Below are 19543 nucleotides of genomic sequence, written 5' to 3'. Positions count from 1 at the left end.
AAACCTCATGAGTGCTTAAGATCTCTTTCATTTCCTATGTTTTTTTTTTAAGAGTTTATTTATTTATTCATGAGAGACACACAGGGAGAGAGGCAGACACAGGCAGAGGCAGAAGAAGGCTCCATGCAGGGAGCCCGATGTGGGATTCGATCCTGGGACTCCAGGATCACGCCCTGGGCCAAAGGCAGATGTTCAACCACTGAGCCACCCAGGGATCCCTATGTTGTTATATATAATTTCCTTTTGTACTTCATGTATAGCTTTACATAGCTGTATAGGTTTCATATTTTTAAACTAAATGTAAACATATGTTTTAAAATGTAAGTAGTGATCAAACTTCTAATACCTGAGCAATAGTTGAATGTTATGAATTTAGTTTTCATTGACATTTCTCTCTCAGCAAGAAAAACTGGTGCTCTCTTTCCCTAATACAATACTAAGAGATAATACATTGGTGTTATCACCGTAAAATTGTTCAAATTTAGAAATATACTTTGCCAGGAAATTAGAGAACATCTTATTCTCAGGATCCTTCTATAAAACCTCTCACACACATGAACACACACACACACGCAAACACAGCTGGATAAATAGGAGCTATCAATTTTATTTTGAAGCCTGAAAAATATATTTCAAATAACTATCCTGATCAGATGTATTATTGATGAAACACTCTTTCTTTGATCAGAATTTTTAGAAAGTAGATTAGATTGAATTATCAAAGGTTGCTTACAAAACATGAATTCCACTAAAGAAGAAAGGCTGAGAGTCTTCAATGATTATTCATTCTGATAAAGCTGTGATCAGATATCTCTACAGATGTCTCATTTATTTATTTTTTTAAAAGATGTTATTTATTTATTCATGAGAGACACAGAGAGACAGAGGCAGAGACACAGGCAGAAGGAAAAGCAGGCTCGCTGTGGGAATCCTGATGTGGGACTTGATTCCTGGACCCTGGGATCACGATAAGCCAAAGGCAGACACTCAACCACTGAGCCACCCAGGAAACGACAGGTGTCATTTTTTTAGTAAAAAAAAAAAGGTAGGGATCCCTGGGTGGCGCAGCGGTTTGGCGCCTGCCTTTGGCCCAGGGCGGATCCTGGAGACCCGGGATCGAATCCCACATCGGGCTCCCGGTGCATGGAGCCTGCTCCTCCGTCTGCCTGTGTCTCTGCCTCTCTCTCTCTGTGACTATCATAAATAAAAAAATAAAATAAAATAAAATAAAATTTAAAAAAAGGTAAAATTATTTGGTCACTTTATTTAGTTTTGGTAGAGAATTTTAGATAAGACATAAGACTTTGGACAAGTGATACTTCTGTGCAGATGGAATTCATGTGTTTTCCAATCCCTTCTTACTGAAATTCGTTCCTAGTTTCTTGACTGAGTTTTCAACAATTATTTCCCTTCATCTTTGCAGGAAATAGTTTTGGATTCACTAAGATCTCAGCCACCACAAAGATGCATGGGTTTCACCTTTTATTTTTTACAGGTTAACTATACAGTGGACTCTTGGACAACACAGTTTTAACTACTCAGTTAACTTACATAGAGTTTTGTTGTTGTTAAATACATAACTATTTTCCTTATGATTTTCTTAATAATATTGTCTTATCTCCAGCTTACTTTATTGTAAGACTACAGTAATAATACATATAATATACAAAATATTTGTTAACCTACTCTATATATTATTGGTAAGGTTTCCAGTCAACATTAGTAGTTAATTTAGGGGGAATTAAAAGTTATACTAGAATTTTGACTGTTTGGGCATCATTGCCCCTCATCCCCACATTGTTCCAAGGTCACCTGTATTTTCATATTTGGTGAATTTCTTAGTTTTGCATTCAATTTTCTAAGTACCCATCTAGTCACTAAGTTACTTTGTATTTTTTTAGAGATGAAAGAACAAAATTTGTGGCTTTTCTAATCTTTAGTATGTTGCCTAATAAAAATGAATGTCAATTTTTTAATCTATTTTTTTCTGCTTAGAGTCCCTTTTCTAGTTTCTTGTATAATCAATTGCTACTTCAAAACCTATTTAATGATAACAATAGTATTCTTAGCTACTTCTATATTTTTCACAATAAATGTAGCATCTGAGTCCAACTTCTGGGAAATTCATCACCCTTTAAAATACCATTTTTTCATCTCTATAACATGCCAAAACATTTTGCATACTAAAATAGCAAAACATTCTTAGTAGCTTTAGATAGTCATGTGATCAGAAACAAGAGGCACAGGCTGAATTTCTACATGAGCAGTAGAGCTACAAATACTAGTAAAAACAATTCTCCTTAATCAGACCCAAACAATTGTGGCATAAGGTCATTCTACCAATGAAGGAAGATCGATCCCAAGATGAGATGAACATGTATTTCCACTCCAAGAGCTTTAAAAATATATATATTAGAAATTGCTAATTTTGGAGTTAGACTAGCCTTGCTACATAAATATTACAGATTGGATGCTTGTATCTCCCTGAATTCATACCTTAGAAGTCCCAATCCCCAATGTGATCATATTTGGAGTTGCAGCATTTGAAAGGCAATTATGTCATTTATGATGAAACCCCCACGAATAGAATTAGTGCCCTTATGAGAGAAAACAAAAGATGATTACTTTCCACTATATAGATACATAGCTATCTGCAACCTAGGAAGTCAGTTTTTAATTTTTTTAAGATTTTTATTTATTCATCCATGAGACATACACACACACACACACACACAGAGGCAGAGACACAGGCAGAGGGGGAAGCAGGCTCCCTGCAGGGACCCTGATGTGGGACTCAATCCCAGGACCCCGGGATCACACCAGAACCAAAGGCAGATGCTCAACCACTGAGCCACCACCCAGGCGACCCAAGGAAGTCAGCTCTTATCAGTAATTAAATCTACTGGTTCCCTTAGTCTTGAACTTTCCAGTCTCTAGAACTATGAGGGATAAATTTCTATTGTTTAAACTTCCCACTCTATATTTTTATAGCAGCCTGAGTTAAGACAAGCTATCAGAATTTTTGTTCATTTTTTAATTAAAAAAATAATGTATGAGAAGAATACTTGACTGCAAGGAAGTTGCTGTCCATTTCCTGAATTGATCAAATAATAGATATTTTACATTTAAAGTCATGTACATCTTAAGCCCAAAGTTTATGTTATTGCTTTTATAAATATTTAATCTATGTTTGGGTATAAATAAAATGTATAATATAAAAGTATGGGGCTAGGGTTTAACATTTCAAAAATGTCTGAAAAAAGGAAAATTCCTAGTTTTTTTTTTCTGTTTTATCTTTTTTGTTGTTGTTGTTCTTTCTTTACTAGTCCTCCAAATTTGATAGCTTTTTTTTTTAATTTGTTACACTATTTTATTTAAAGGGCAAAGTATAAATCAGGCAAATATTATACACAGGTTTACTCCCTACCTTGATTACATTCCTGTTTTATTCCAGTTTCCATAAAATGTATTATGTAAAATAGATTTGAAAATATATATTTTACAGTCAACATTTATTTGACTGTAAAAATAGAAACATCCGTATAAAATATAAATAGATAATAAGCTTTATTCGCGAGCTTCTCCATCTTTTCAAGTGGATCAGTTAAACGGATGGCACTTTAAATAATGTGTTAAATTTAGAGAGAGAATACATTAAATAGGAAGGAAAGTCGTGGAAAATAGGAAAGCCTTTCCATTAAGAGTTTCAGATATGAAATGTTCTATTCAGATACAAACTAAGCCTAAAATGAGAGATTTTTTTAAAAAAAAACTGAAAGAGCTAGAGAGTAATTAAAGGTAATTGGCATGTTATTATTCTTAAAAGGTTCCCTTTTCTGTTCTAAGAATACCAAGGAACAATTGAATAGATAAAAAGCGAACTATAAATTGCCAAATAGATCTTTTGTATAATAATACATCTCTCTAGACAAAAGATATTTCAAAGCCATAAAAAAAGGGAGGTGTATTTGCCTGACTGGCCCCTTATCCTCCCTGACCACAGTGAAGTTGCCTCAGATTTTTAAACTCAGGGCATTAGAAGCTATCCTGATAGGTTAAGGGGGACTCAAAAGTGATGAACTTGAAGGAGACCAGTTGGTCGCCAGAATTTAAAGTTAGGTGAGTGGAAAATCACTTGATAAATGAAATTGAAAGCTGAATAAATACTTTTACTTAAGAATACCTATGGCAGATTGAGGCTGTTAACACTATTGATCCAATCTGGGAAGCCCTCCCTCTTGCCCTTTCTCTATCCAAATCCTGCATTTTTTTCCCAGAACTGGATCAATACAAATTCTCATTATGAAGCCATTTATTTACTACTCTATCCTTCAATGAACTCTTTTGCAAAGACTTCTGTCCCACCCACAGTCAATACAGTGGCACAGTATTCTTCTTCTATCTTTAGTTTCTCCACCAAGTAAGATTTCCTTAGATGCTTGCTCTAATTAATACAATCTTAATCCAATAAAAATATAAAACCCCTTACTCATGTATTCTTTCTAAGAAGACATGTTTTTTTCTGATTCATAAATTTACCATATTCATTTAAAGACAGTTTTTATGTACCTTCAATATTTCTTCTATTGTGAATGCAAAAAATGTATTTTTCTGTATTTTGTTTACTTGTATCCTCTTTTCTTTATGATTTATTTCATGGAGACTTCCAATACATCTCACTTGGAGCCATCACAACTTGTTAAAGGAATATATTGAAGAACTTCAGTAAAAAGTTTTTCTTCATGCTGGACATAGGAGGAACATTTATTACAATTAAAGAGTTCTTCATAACAACTGCCCAAGTCATACCATTTTTATACGATTTAGTTGTGACACTTTTTTTTACTGTCTCATCATGCATTTTCAAATAACTTTTACAGGTTTATTGAGGTATTATATACTTACAAAAAATGGCACATACTTAATGTATACAACTTGATGAGTTTGGGCGTATGCAGACACTTGTGATACTATCGTCTCAGTGAGAGTAACAAACATATCCATAACTTCCAAAACATTTCCTTGTGTCCTTTTGAGTCTTTTTGCTGTAAGAACACTTGAAATCTACCTTCTTAATACACTTTTTAGTGCACAGCATCATACTGTTAACTATAGGTTCTACAATTTTCAGCAGATATCTAGAATTCTTTCATCTTGTGTAACTACAATTTGATACTTACTGAACAACTTAAACCCAAAACAGTTCTTTAAACAACTAACATAGAGGATCCAAAGTTAAATTCATACACTTATGAAAAGCTGATTTATATGAGGATATTCTACATTAAACTTAAACTTGATGAGAATAAAGTTAATATATTTATTATCAACCACATTACAAGAAATAATTATAACATACATTTTTTCTATGTTCTTGGATTATATTGGTACTTAATGTAGGAAAATAAAGACAACTGTAAACTAGTAAGCTATAAATTATTGAGCCCATAGACTGTATCTGAATTTCAGATGTAAGGGTTCAGAATATGTCACCGGAAAAAAAAAAGTGCCACTTTGGTGTATTGATTATTTTAAATTAAAAGTATTTGAGAAACAGCTGGTACAGGAAGGTTCTGACATTTCATTGTCCCTCTGAAAGCAGGGGCTATATCTTCAATGTAGAATTAACCCTCCCTGTACCAGGAAGGTAGCAGGCACTCTTATCAACAGAGACAGAATTTAGGGCCAAATGGGCTACATAAATAAACTTGTTCCTTCTTCAAAATTTTATCACTCTAAGCCCAAATAACTTTGGTTAATTCTTTACAAATTTATTGTTTCTTTGTTTAAAAAGTATAAAAGCTTCCTAATTTGATCACTTTTAAAAGTCTTCTATTTTTAGGGGTTTCCATATTTCTTATGTATGAAATTAATTTTATTTTTCTCTTAATATCTTTTAGGTCAATTTAATCATTAGATCAATCAAAGAACCTAGAAGGGAGGAAAATAAAAATTTTCTGCACCTATATTTTCATGCTCTATGTGAGGCTCTGCACCAGCTGGCCATCGTCTGCTCTGGGATGGATGTGTTTCAGAGATATGGGGGCCTCTGGCAAGAGCTTGCAGAAGGTAAATGTTCTTACTACATTAGTTTTCCAGGTCTGGACTTGCATAATCCAGTGGGAGTGGAAGTGGTAAGAGTCTTTTTCCTTTTCTAAATGTAGATTAACAGGAGGAAATATTTGTGTGAACTGGTTTCCTGGGTATGGTGAACCCTATAAAGATTTTGTTATGAGTATTTTCGTTTTCTATTGATCTCTTTCCTCCCAGATGTGGTCATTGTTTTCTTTTGTCTCTGTCTTTTATCTCTTTTCACAAGAAGAGAAATCATAGGGTAGAATGCAGGAATAGGTACTATAAGCCTGCAAGTTAGCCTTGCAGACTGGTGAGTTCATGGTTCACATCAGACAAGTATCTGTTTAGATATATTCACTATATAAAAATAAGACAAGGTTTTCTTTTTGTCTGATTCTATGTCTGAGAGCTTGGCTTTTTGATCACTAAGAATACCCTTTTTGCCCTCCACCAGCCAGAAAGTGCAAGTGTCACTTTGCATCTAGCGGCAGCCAAGTAGGTTGGGATCCAGGACACCAAGTGACAAATAGTATTCTCTTTGACCATGCCAAATGTCAGGAGAGTTATCTTAAGGGATCCTCCTTTATAAGGAGTCTTTATCATCTCAACCTTTATATCTCATTAGTACTGGAAAAGTCCTATTCCAGGAAAGACTGCCCAGTGTCCAATAAACAGGTCTGTGGCTGGAGGTATCTCACATTCTCATGGGAAACTGAAGACATCAATTCCATAACACCATTCTAACTGCTAGTGATAAGGAAATTTTTGGTTTCATAGGCTAACTCTGGGAGTGAACTTTCTGGATTTTGTGAGGATTGCATGTTTTGTACTATATTTGAGGAAGTCACTTGTGTCCAGGGTTAAGACATAAAAAGCCTTAATGGTTTGAGTCATTATTATGATTAATGTACCTTTGAGGCACACCTGGATGGCTCAGTCTATTAGGTGTCCAACCCTTGGTTTCAACTCAGGTCGTGATCCCATGAGTCGTGAGACTGAGCCCTACGTGGGGCTCTGCACTCAGTGGGGAGTCTGCTTGGGGATTTTTCTTCCTCTTCTCCTCCCCCTACTCTCTCTCTCTCTCTCTCTCTCTGTCTCAAATAGATAAATTAAATAAATAACTAAATAACTAAATACTAAATAATAATTCTTAAAAAAATTTAGTGTACCCTTGATGATCTTATTCATGAATAGCCCAACAATGGGCACTTTGAGTTGGAAAAACTTTTATATCTGAAAAAAATATTGTAAAGAGCTATTATCCTTAACAATTATCTTATTAGTATCTATGGAAAGATCAAATTAAAAATAGGACAGAAAGGAGTATAAGGTCTAAACTTACAGATTTTCCTAACAAAATGCAAAAAAAAAAAACAAAAGTTAGAAAAAAATTAAACTTTATATCCAATTTAAGTTCCCCTTCTCAAAATCCAACTCCATCTCCTCAACAAATCCCCTTAGATCCCCAAACTCCTCCAATTTCCCCAGAAATTCCTTTAAATACCCAGCTGGCTTTTTAAACTTTCCTTTCCCTAGAAGATTTACAAAGAACATTCAAGCCTGATCTCCAGGTCCACTAATAAACAGGTTACAGGTTATTCACGTAAATGTTGAGAGGCACATAGTGAATCTAGCAGAAGAACCCAGGATAGACTGTAGGTCTCACTCTGCTATCCCATACAGCAACTTCTACTTTCCAGGGCTTAGTAATCAAGATCTTCCAGCCTCAGGCCTTCTTATCCAATAATATTTGTGGATGTATCTTGGATGCCTCACTGTAAAAAATTCAAGTCCCCTAGACAGCAGCAGATGTATTAAATTATAAAGCCATTTTACCTCTGCTTTTAGAAGATACTGCCAAATTTAGAGAAGACTCAGAAAAATTAGTGACTTTTTTTTTTCTGCTGAGGGATGATCTTCTCACCTATGATACACCATAGTTAACAGAGCAAGCCAGCTAGCTCTTGGGAAAACTTACTTCATAGAGAAAATAGATGACTGGAATTTCTCCCTGGCCTTCCTACAAATGATTAGGAAATGGATCACTTGAAGGCTTATGTTAAGAGAGTGAAGGACGTAATGGTAAAGTCTTTTCTACTGAAGATGAATTGTTTCAATGTCAAATAGTAAATTCTGGGGTAGGGGGGCATTCAAAGTTTTTTTTTTTTTTTTTTTTTGAAGGCCTCATGCAGAATTTTTAAAGGCATTCTGCATTAAGCCCTAAACCTCCAGAACACAGAAATCTTTTGATTCCCACCTTAACAGGAAATGTTCTCCCTGAAAAAAAGACATAAATTTAAAATAATGTAATTGGATGGGTGGGTCAGCTCCTTGATATTATTTTAGGCTGCAAACCAATTCTTTGATGAATTAAAAACAACTGGCCTGGTCTTAGAAATCAGTCTTCATAAAACCAGAAACGTAGTTCTAGAAGCAATTCAAAGTTCACCTATCTTTACCAACCCCCAAACTTGTCCTATTATCTCAAAATGCTTGCAGGTATTATAAAAGATGAGGACATTGAATCAGAATTGATCTAAGAAAGGGAGGAAAAAGTAATTATCCTCGACTTCTGATAATAGACAAAATGCCCTAATATTCTAAGGAGAAAAGAGTATTACATACTTTCTCTGTCTCTTGGAGACATAAATTTTACCATATTTTTCAGTTATAAACATTCAGGAGATGATTAAAATACTTCCCACACATAATCCCCAAAACTGAAGAGAGAGAGAGGAGAGACAGGGAGAGAAAAAGAGAGGAAGAGAGAAGAAAGAAAGAGAAAGAAAGAAAGAAAGAAAGAAAGAAAGAAAGAAAGAAGAAAGAGAGAAAAAGAAAGAAGAAAGAAAGAAAAGAAAGAAAGAAAGAAAGAAAGAAAGAAAGAAAGAAAGAAAGAAAGAAGAAAGAAAGAAAAGAAAGAAAGAAAGAAAGAAAGAAAGAAAGAAAGAAAGAAAGAAAGAAAGAAAGAAGAGGAAGGAAGGAAGAAAGAAGAGGAAGGAAGGAAGGAAGAGAAGGAGGGAGGGGGGAAGGAAGGAGTCTTTAAAATACAAACTGTTATAAAAGCTTCTGTCCAAAATCTATCCCACAGCCTCCATAATATTACTTGTCAAGGGCATATAGAAAACACAAACTTGTGATTTCCATTGGTATATATGTCACCTTGTTAAATCTAGCTTTTTTCCCCTCTAATGCAGCTACCAAAATAATGTTTAACAACAAATGATTTGTGAAGTCAATTGAAAAATGTATATGCTATATTAGACAACTTGATGAAAATGCATTAAGCTCATGAGTTTCTAAAGATTTGTTAGTGCCTGGAATCTATGTATGGAGATATCCAGGAAAAAAATCTTATAGTATAAACTATGCAACAGTGAAAAATCAATACAGCATACCAATATTTTCATAGGGTGACACAACCTGGCCATATTAATTTTTACAAAGCAAATATTCTCAAATGAAACAGCATTTCCTCAAACCAATATTTGTTTTTATATAAAATTCAGTTAAATTCAATGAACATTTATTGAATTCTGTAGGTTCGAGATATTGTGATTCATCCTGGTAATGCTAAGAGTTTCTCCCTTCTTTACCTTGAACTCACAGTGTAATGGAGGACAGAGAAGCTTAGACATGTACTTTCAATGAAATATGATAAATAACACAATAATAGTACTCTTTCTTAATTTTCAGATACCAATTCTTTACTTATAAACAGTTCCTTAAAGAGTGGAAGAGTTTTCTCCATAGACATCAGCAAGAATCTATTTGCTCTGTTTGGTAAAAATAAATTAATTATAGCTTTGTGCAGACATAAATTACAAGGTTATATTAGCCAAAACCATTATGATAAGACATACAGAATTTATAACTTTCTCTCTCTTCATATGATACAAATGTACATATATTATACATACATATCAGGCATATACTATATAATATATATTTATGCATTACTTGATTTGAAGAGCATAATATATTTTTAAAATATTTTATTTATCTATTAGAGAGAGCATGAACAGAGGGGAGACGGGAGAGGGAAAAGCAGACTCTCGGCTGAACAGGGAGGAGACCTACGCAGGGCCCAAGATCCCAGGGCTCCGCATGACTTGAGCCAAAGGTGGACACTTAGGTAACTAAGCCCCCCAGGAGCCCTAAGCACAATATATTTTTTAAATAGCGTGTCTTGATTAGCCATTAAATGCCAACACGTGCTAACTCAAAGTCAACCACAGTTGCACACACTGGTATAAGAAGCTTGTGACATGACTACTAAGAGGTTGGGCTACCTCCTCAAATCAAAACTATTACTAATATTGAGTTAAACATGATAAAGCTACTTCCCTATTTAGAAGATGTGAGGCAAAAATCAATACTTTGCTCACACTATTGTTGAACCATATATTTTGTTGTGAAATATGATATGATTTAATTTCAAAATATTGTCGATTTCTGAAGTAATTGCACAAATGTCAGCAATATTTTCAGCTCTGGTGGCCATTCCTTACTTATAGAGACCTTCTTGCTGACACAGTGGGGTCTGGTAAATGGCTCCACACGATTAATTACAGGTAATGCATGAATGATTTAAAATGATACTGAATTAATTGGATAGTAAATGTGACTTTTCCAATTCTCTCAGAATTTTAGCCAGGGCCCTAAAAGTTCAAAATAATAAATGCCATATTACCAAAGAATATACCAGGAGATTGTGATAATGCTATTGTGACCCCTCTGCTTGTCACTTATTTCCAGAAGTTATGTTTTCAAAGACATTCTTCTGAAAAGGATTCCTTTGGACAGGTAATGTGGGTGCTCTTGGCTCACTTGAGTGCCAAGCGAAAAAGCTGTGAGGAAGCACCCAAAAAATGTGATATGTCTTTGGGGAAATGGAAAATTTGATCTCTGTCTCATATGAAACCTTAAAAGTAATTTTCTCTGGAATAACCCAGGTAAGCAGACTGGGTCAAACTGAAAATTGTGTGTATATCCAAGATTTGGCTGGGTCAGATGAGGACATCTGAAGTGGTAGCTGGAATTGATTTGCCTTGAAATAAATCTAAAAGAAGTGTTTGGGAGAACCAGGTAATCCCAACAGAGGAATATTAGAAGTCTCGACTGCCTAAACATCAGGATATTGATAAACCATAAGGGACCAATTCAAAGAGGCATTTTTTTTAAACAAGGAACCACAGTTGAGGTTTCTTGATGCTGTGGTTTCTTAACATTTGACACATATTCATGGTCCACTTAAGAGCTAAAAGTAGACATTGCGCCAGAGAGGACATTCTTGCCCATTGAAAACTGCATGAGTTAAACAAGACTTTTTGTCCAACTTTCTCCCTGTTCCTGCCCTGTATGAGCCAGAAAGAGCACAGAAACTGGGGAAAATTTAAGAACAAACTGAAAAATAGTAAAAATTCCTTTGCTATTTGCCTAGGTTGAGGCAGCACTGAATTTGGAACCCAGCATAGCTCTGAATTGGATAAAGTGTAATATTGCTGATATTCAAATGGATCCTAAACTACAAACTTGGAACTGATACTATGTCTTAAAACCTGAAAATGACTAAAAACATATTTTCAAGATAACAGTGTGTGAGGGTAAGAAGAGAGATTGTTTCAGCATGAGAGGAGAGTCACATGAAAAAAGAGACTTCTTCAAAAATTCAAACCAGGAATAGCTCTTTTGAAAACAAATTACATACTCAAATTCAAAAAAAAAACTTATAATATAAATACATAATTTCATTTAATAGAAGTTTCTTTTAATATAAATGAATATGTCCTGGATGATTATTTGATAGGAAGTCTTAATTTTATGTATGGATCTATTGAGCTTTGTTTCTTTTCTGGCAATAATATTTTGAAGTTCTACTCCTTTGGAAAATTTCAATAATATATGTTTTATATATATTATATATTATGTTTTGGCATCTTTATCAGGCTTCCATGATGGGTACTTAAGTTGTTTCCATATCTTGGCTACTATAAATAATGCTTCAGTTTACATGGGAGTGCAGATATGTTTTCAATGTCCTGTTTTCATTTTCTTTGGATATATATCAAAGTGAAATTGTTAGATCAAATGGTAAGGAGTTCAATTTTTATTTTTTTAGAGATACATTTATACTAATTCCCATGGTAGCTGCACCAGTGGCTCTAGCCGTATATGTTTCCCTTTTTTCCACATCTTTGCCAACACTTTGTTAACTCTTGTATTTTTGATGATAGCCATTCTAACATGTGTAAAGTGGTAAATAATTGTGGTTTTGAGTTTCATTTCCCTGATGATCAGTGATGTTGAGCACCTCTTCATGTGTCTGTTGGCCATTTACATGTCATGTTTGGAAAAATGTATATTCAATTATATTGTCAATTTTTAAACCAGATTTTGTTGTTGTCATTGAGTAGTAAACATTTTTTAATAAGTTTTGAATGTTAACCCCTTATCAGACAATGATTTTGCAAATATTCCCTTTCATCCCATAGGTTGCCTTTCTTTTGCTGACTGTTTTATTTACAGTGCAAAATGCAATTTGAAAATTTTTTTTATGGGCAAAGATGTTGACTATTGTCAAATGCTTTTTCTACACCTACTGGGATGATTATGTGATTTTTATCTGTCATTTTGTTACTGAGGTATATTATATGGTGATTTGTGGATGTTGGACAATTCTTGCATCCCTGGACTGAATCCCACTTGGTCACATTGTATGATCCTCTCAATGTACTGATGAATTCGGTTTGCTATTCTTGTTTCTTTTTGCAATAGGTATGGTCTATTGTTTTCAGTGCTGTTTTTTAAAATGGATGAATAAGTTGAAAATACATGAAAAGTGATGTGTATGCAGACATCACCCCCCAATAAAAAAGGGTAAGCATACAGATGTCTGACATATATACATGCATATATATATACACACATATATAAATATACACACACATACACTCACATTTTCATACTCATTTATCTCTATTTTACATAATAGTGTGTGTTATCTGGCTACATTAATAATTATATCCGGTATAAATGTATTTGGGAGCAAACAACTGACTTTTGGCATACAAATGAGCAGTGAAAGAAGAAAATGTGTTCGTATATAAAATAGAGTTAGCCCAAAACATGTGCTCTGCCAGGGATCAGGTAATATAGTACAGTTGTTGAACAGGGATTGGGAAGCTATTTCAAAAGTACTTCCTGTCTTGAATGCAGATGTGAAGGAAATAAATAGCAATATTATAAATAAGACTGAATATTTTACCAGAAGTCAAGGAAAAAGCAGAGAAGTAAAGTGGGAAAATGAGAGACCAATGGGATGGGGTCCTGCCTTCTTTATCACTTAATTGCATTAAGTGCCCAAATGTGGAAATTATACCAGAGTTTTCTCATTTACCATTGTTTTATTTGACTAATGTGCTCTTTCAAGATGTGGAAAAGTCTGACTTTGTTTAGAAAATTCTCTCTTTAAAAAAAAATATTTATTAATTTTAGAGAAGGAGAGAGAGGTGGGAGTGGTGGAGGGAGAGAGAATCCTAAAACAGATTCCTGACCAGGAGCTCATCCCTATGCAGGGTTTGATTCCAGGACCCTGAGATCATGACATGAACCAAAATCAAGAATTGGATACTTTAACCAACTGAGCTACTCAGGTGCTGCAGAAATGTAATTATTTCTCTGAAAAATTTCATCAGTAGAGAGTATATATAAATAAAAACAAGCAACTGATGAAATGGTCTTTCTTTTTTAAAAACCCATAAATAAATAAATAAATAAATAAATAAATAAATAAATAAATAAATTTATTATATTATATATAATATAATATATAATATAATATATTTAATATATAAAATATTAATATATATAATATATAAAATATAAATATATTATAAATATATTTATTATATTATATTATATTATATTATATTATATTATATTATATTATATTATATTATAAAAAAGCCCGTATATTCACTGAGTCGAGTATTAGAAGTGAACATTCACTTGTTAAATTACCTAATAGGGATGATCTTTTATTTCCCAATTCTTCAGTAACCAATGATCTTTACTTAATATAGCAAGTGAACTGACAGAAAAATTACACTGAGATATCAATAACAACAGAACTCTTTTGTATGCAGCTTTTAAAAAAAGAAGTAAAAGAAAAAATAAAAAAGGTTGTTTGTCATTTTTAGACACTATTTTAAATTACATATTTCTTCAGGCCTAATAAGAATCCTAACAATTAAAACAAGTGCTATTTTGTTTTCATTAACTTGAAATTGATATTTACCATTATTTCAAATCATGCTTAATTTGCTTTTTCAAGATCTAAAACATTAAATGAATATGTGAAAAAAGAAAAATTAAGTAGAAAACAAAATGGTCATTGAAGTAATTGGTATAAATTTGTTGAATAATGTTTTATATTTGGTCATTATTCTCTGGTTCTACACACTTCGCTCTCCTAAACTCCATTTGCAATGAACTCAGCTATAAAATTGGTCAGATTGTCAGTGGTAATATTAGATATGTATAGCAGTGTCCGTTGCTTTTTGGGAGTTCTAGCTGGGCTTGTCTTCATACGTGCATGTGTATATCTGTCATTTATTGAACAACTCTACCATACATACCACACATACACTTGTTATTTTTCTACATTGTTACATATTATACTATAGTATAGAAACTATTTTTAAAAGAATTAGTAAGTATAAAAACTATGTGGCAGAAGAATTAAGTATCTCATAAGGGGATCATGTCACATGACATTATTCCACAGAGAAATAAGTGATTCATATAAATTTAAGACAATACAAAAAATAGTTTTGGGAGTGTAAATGGTCACATAATTTTGAAACATTTCAGGTAAATTGCCACTCAGTAAAACATTAATCACATATAACAAATGAAAAGCTCAGGGGGAAATGTTTTGATTGACAAAGAACTGTATTTTGCTTTAGAGACTATGTTGGTCTTTTAGTATTTCACACGAGAACCTATTCTTAAACCAGGGAGCAAAAAACAAGACAAAACAAAAACAAATTTTTTAAAAAAGGCAAAAAGAGCTACTTCTAAAAGTAAAATTTAAAACTATTTGTATATAATCATAGTTGGAAAAATAAGTGGAAATCAGTATGTGATTTCAGATGATTGAACATCTATAACAAAGAATTATTGCCATTTTTCTGGTAAATTCCTTTTACAACTGAACTAGAAAGCAAGCAGATATACATTTTTTAAAATATGACTTTAAAAAGGTCTATTTTTGTGATGCCTGGGTGGCTCAGTGGTTGAGCATCTGCCTTTGGCTCAGGGTGTGATCCCACGGTCCAGAATCCAGTCCTACATTGGACTCCCTGCAGAGAGCCTGCTTCTCGCTCCGCCTGTGTTTCTGCCTCTCTCTCTCTCTCTCTCTCTCTCTCTCTCTCTCTCATGAATAAATAAATTATTTTAAAAATAATAATAAAAATTTTTAAAAAGTCTATGGTTGAGTAACTATAAAAAACCTGAATTACCTATAAAAGGAATCTAAAAAAATTTGCTTTTAAAAATTGCAGAACTAGACGAAGATGGAGCAGAAGCCAGGCCCAGGCAGTGGACATGGTCCCGCCAAGAGCCGAGGATGGCAGTGAACTTATACTCAACGTCTGTCACCAGTGTTAACCTTAGTCAATATGATATGCTGGCCTGGATCAATGAGTCTCTGCAGCTGAATCTGACAAAGATTGAACAGTTGTGCTCAGGGGCTGCCTATTGTCAGTTTATGGACATGCTATTCCCTGGCTCCATTGCCTTGAAGAAAGTGAAATTCCAGGCTAAACTAGAGCATGAATACATCCAGAACCTCAAAATACTACAAGCAGGTTTTAAGAGAATGGGTGTTGACAAAATAATTCCTGTGGACAAATTAGTAAAAGGAAAGTTTCAGGACAATTTTGAATTTGTCCAGTGGTTCAAGAAGTTTTTTGATGCAAACTATGATGGAAAAGACTGTGACCCTGTAGTGGCCAGACAAAGTCAAGACACTGCAGTGGCTCCCTCCCTTGTTGCTCCAGCTCTGAACAACCCGAAGAAACCTCTCAGCTCTAGCAGTGCAGCTCCACAGAGGCCCATTGCAACGCACAGAACTACTGCAACCCTAAAGGCTGGCCCGGGTGTGGTGGGAAAGAATCCTAGTGTGGGCAACGGGATGATGAAGCAGCTGAATCGATGCAGCAGGTCAATGTATTGAAACTTACCGTCCAAGACTTGGAGAAAGAGAGAGATTTTTACTTTGGAAAGCTAAGAAACATTGAATTGATTTGCCAGGAGAATGAAGGGGAAAACAACCCTCTATTTTTATTTTTTATATATTTTTATTTTTTTTTTTTATTGGAGTTCAATTTGTCAACATATAGCATAACACCCAGTGCTCATCCCATCAAGTGCACCCCTCAGTACCCATCCTGTATTGCAGAGGATCCTGGACATTCTCTATTCCACAGATGAAGGCTTTGTGATACCTGATGAAAGGGGGGCCCACAGGAGGAACAAGAAGTGTATTAATAGACTGGACCAGCAGAGCAACATCCGAATTCTTCATTTCAAATCATGTGCTTAACGGAGCTTTTACCCTGTAGCAGAGCAGTATTAACTTCTAGTTGGGTCACCTGGGGAACAGAGAGGCTGACCATGGGGCTCACTGTATGGATGCTCATAACACTCGCTGCTAGAGAAGGTGCTTTTAGGTCATACACTGAGGTGCAGTCCTCAGTAGAGAAATGTAAAGACTGATTTGAATTTTAAGCTAATGTGAAATCTTGGCAGAGAACTTTTTAATAAATAAATGCCTTAAGAGTATTAAAAAATAAAAATCGCAAAAATCAACTCTGTAATATTAAGTCCCTTATAACAAAAACAGGCAATTTAAGACACAGTATACTTTAAGAAACATCTTTGTAGATCATGTTTACTAAAAAAAATTACTGTAAACCCAAGTAATATGGCATGTAATGAATATAAAGTATTGAACACAGCATGTCGATCATATGTTTTTGAAATGATTCTGTCACAGTCTATAGAACTAAATATTTTAACAAGGGCAAATTGGAGTCTTCAAATATTTCTTTGAGAAGGTTAACAGCCAGTTGATAGGTGATTCAATACAGCGCTGATGAGTAAAAAGTCTGTTTACAACTACTATGTGATGTGATTAATGTATCCCATACTTACATAAAAATCTGCTGTATTTCTGAAAAGAACGTGAGATTTTTACCTTTTTTTCCATTTATTCTTCTATTTATATTGGTATATCTATGTGATAGTTTCTCAATTCCATCTTTAATCTTCTTAAATGGTATGCAGACCTTAAATGTGTAAAAAGTTCCCATTGGCCTTGGACAGTGGAATTATGATAGAAAGCACGCTTGTCCACCCACTACTACAGGCAGAGCAAAGAGATCCAAGCTACTGACAAATTTTACATTGTACTAACTTAAGAGTCAGAGAAAATGAATGAAAAGCGGCTTTTGTGGTTGGCCAATTTTGGATTAAATCTATAATGGCTATTAATAAATGTGCTTCATTAGACATATTATATAGCCTATCCTAGTTTCGGATAATCTTCCTTCATTTAATCCTTCATTCAGTTTAATATAATTCTTCTTTCCTTCCTGGCTATCTACCTTCCTGCTCCCATTAATGAGTAGCTACTCTATTTGGGTATTTCTGTCAGTGTGAGGGATAATGTAATACACAACTTTGACAAAATTCTTACCCTCATGGAATGACATTTACTCAGCAACTAATTAAATGTTAGTAGCATTTTATGAAGAATGGGAAGGAATGAATTAAGGGGTCAAAAATTATAATGAGATGTTTATTAGACATTTAATTTCTAATGTTCAAAAGACTTTTTTAATGAGAATGTGGACATCACAGGAGAGGGCATACATTTGAGAGTCATTGGTTAATCTAGAATATTAAAGATTAATGACTCTCAAGTCCACCTAAATTGAATACACGAAGGGAAGAGAAGATACTTAAGAATCTCTTTCTTGGATACTTCAGTGTATGTATTTCATATAGATAAAGGATAAAGATGGATAAAGATGAGACTCAAAAGGAATAGACATTGATATTGACAGAGAGAGAGAGAGAACAGTGTAGAGTCTGGGAAGTCCAGTAAAGCAATAATTGCAAAGAGGAAGTGGTATATTCTGCTAAATTTTTTTTCTGTAGAAAGATTGAAAACAAATAAAAAGTAAAAATTGACTAGTAAGTTTGGTAAAATGGGCAGTGTTGGTAATCTTACCAATGTTAGTTTTATTGAAATAGTAGAATTTAAAAAGTGACTAGAATGTTAGGAGAAATTAAAAGAGAAGTAGAATCAGCAAACATAGAAAACCCTGTAGAAAAAAGACTAGAGCAAAGAATGGGGTTAATGCTGGAAGGTTCCATGTCAACATGGGGTGAAGGAAGTATAAAACTTGTAATCAGAATAAAGAATGATTTATGGATGGAGTACTTCAGTGGAGCAAGAGAAAACATTGTCCAATGTACAAGTGGGAGAGAAAGCCGTGGAATAAAGCAAGGAGAGCTAACTTATCATAACAAGAATGACAATGTTAGTGGGTGGGTGGGGAGTACAGATTTAAAGAAGGTGATAGATGTGTGAATAGGAATATTAGAGAGTTCTCTTCTAAATGCTTTCATTTTGTCAGTAAATCATAGGAAATGTCTATAAGCAGAGTTTTGAGCTAAAAGTAGATGTTAGTGATGGTTTTAATTTCCTCAGTCCATGGGGGAGGGAATTCTAAAAGAAATTATCAGAGAATAGATGTGGATAACCAGACAGCTCTTAGCGTTCACTCAGTATTATTTGATGAGCAAAAATATCTTTCAGGGAATGAAATAAGATTTCCCAGCCATTTGACATACATGGTATCCTCTCCCCTGAGACAGTCTCTGTCATGATCACAATTAACTCATAGTCTAGTCTTTGCTGGTTAAAAGTGAATTCTTCTGACATAGAATTTTGGTTTAATTTTGCCCAATTTGAAGTGATCAGAAAGATTGATTTATAATATAAATGTACATAATTATTTTATTATCTAAATGTGCTGTATAAACCAGTAACCCTTAGCTAATTCAGACCAATTGACAAAGAAACCAATCAGTATAAGTGAAAAAAAGCATACTGTTAATTTTATTTAAACAGATCTTGTTTTTTTTTAAAGTGTCTGAAACTAGAACTAGTCTAGGAATGATGTTTAATAGCAGTCATTTGTTTACAGATGAATATTGCCAAAGACTTCAAACACATTGTTTATAATCTACTCATAGATTTTAAAAGGAAGTCAATATTATTATTACTTCATAAGAATGTAATCTGAAATTCAAATTAAGTAATTTAATCAAGTTTGTATAGCTGGCAAGTTACAAAGCCAGAATTGGAAATAATTTTGTCTGAAACTAATAACTA

General features: G+C 33.9%; 1 pseudogene; it reads left to right on the top strand.

Annotated features, from left to right (window-relative positions):
* The first annotated feature begins 15703 nt into the window (after positions 1–15703).
* On the top strand, positions 15704–16626 carry LOC129504412 (microtubule-associated protein RP/EB family member 1-like; annotated as a pseudogene).
* Positions 16627–19543: the final 2917 nt, after the last annotated feature.

The sequence above is a fragment of the Nyctereutes procyonoides genome, unplaced genomic scaffold, assembly GCF_905146905.1.
Source record: "Nyctereutes procyonoides isolate TBG_1078 unplaced genomic scaffold, NYPRO_anot_genome, whole genome shotgun sequence".
Taxonomy (NCBI): domain Eukaryota; kingdom Metazoa; phylum Chordata; class Mammalia; order Carnivora; family Canidae; genus Nyctereutes; species Nyctereutes procyonoides.
Note: the sequence above shows the minus strand (reverse complement) of the source record. Positions and strands in the feature narration are given on the sequence as shown.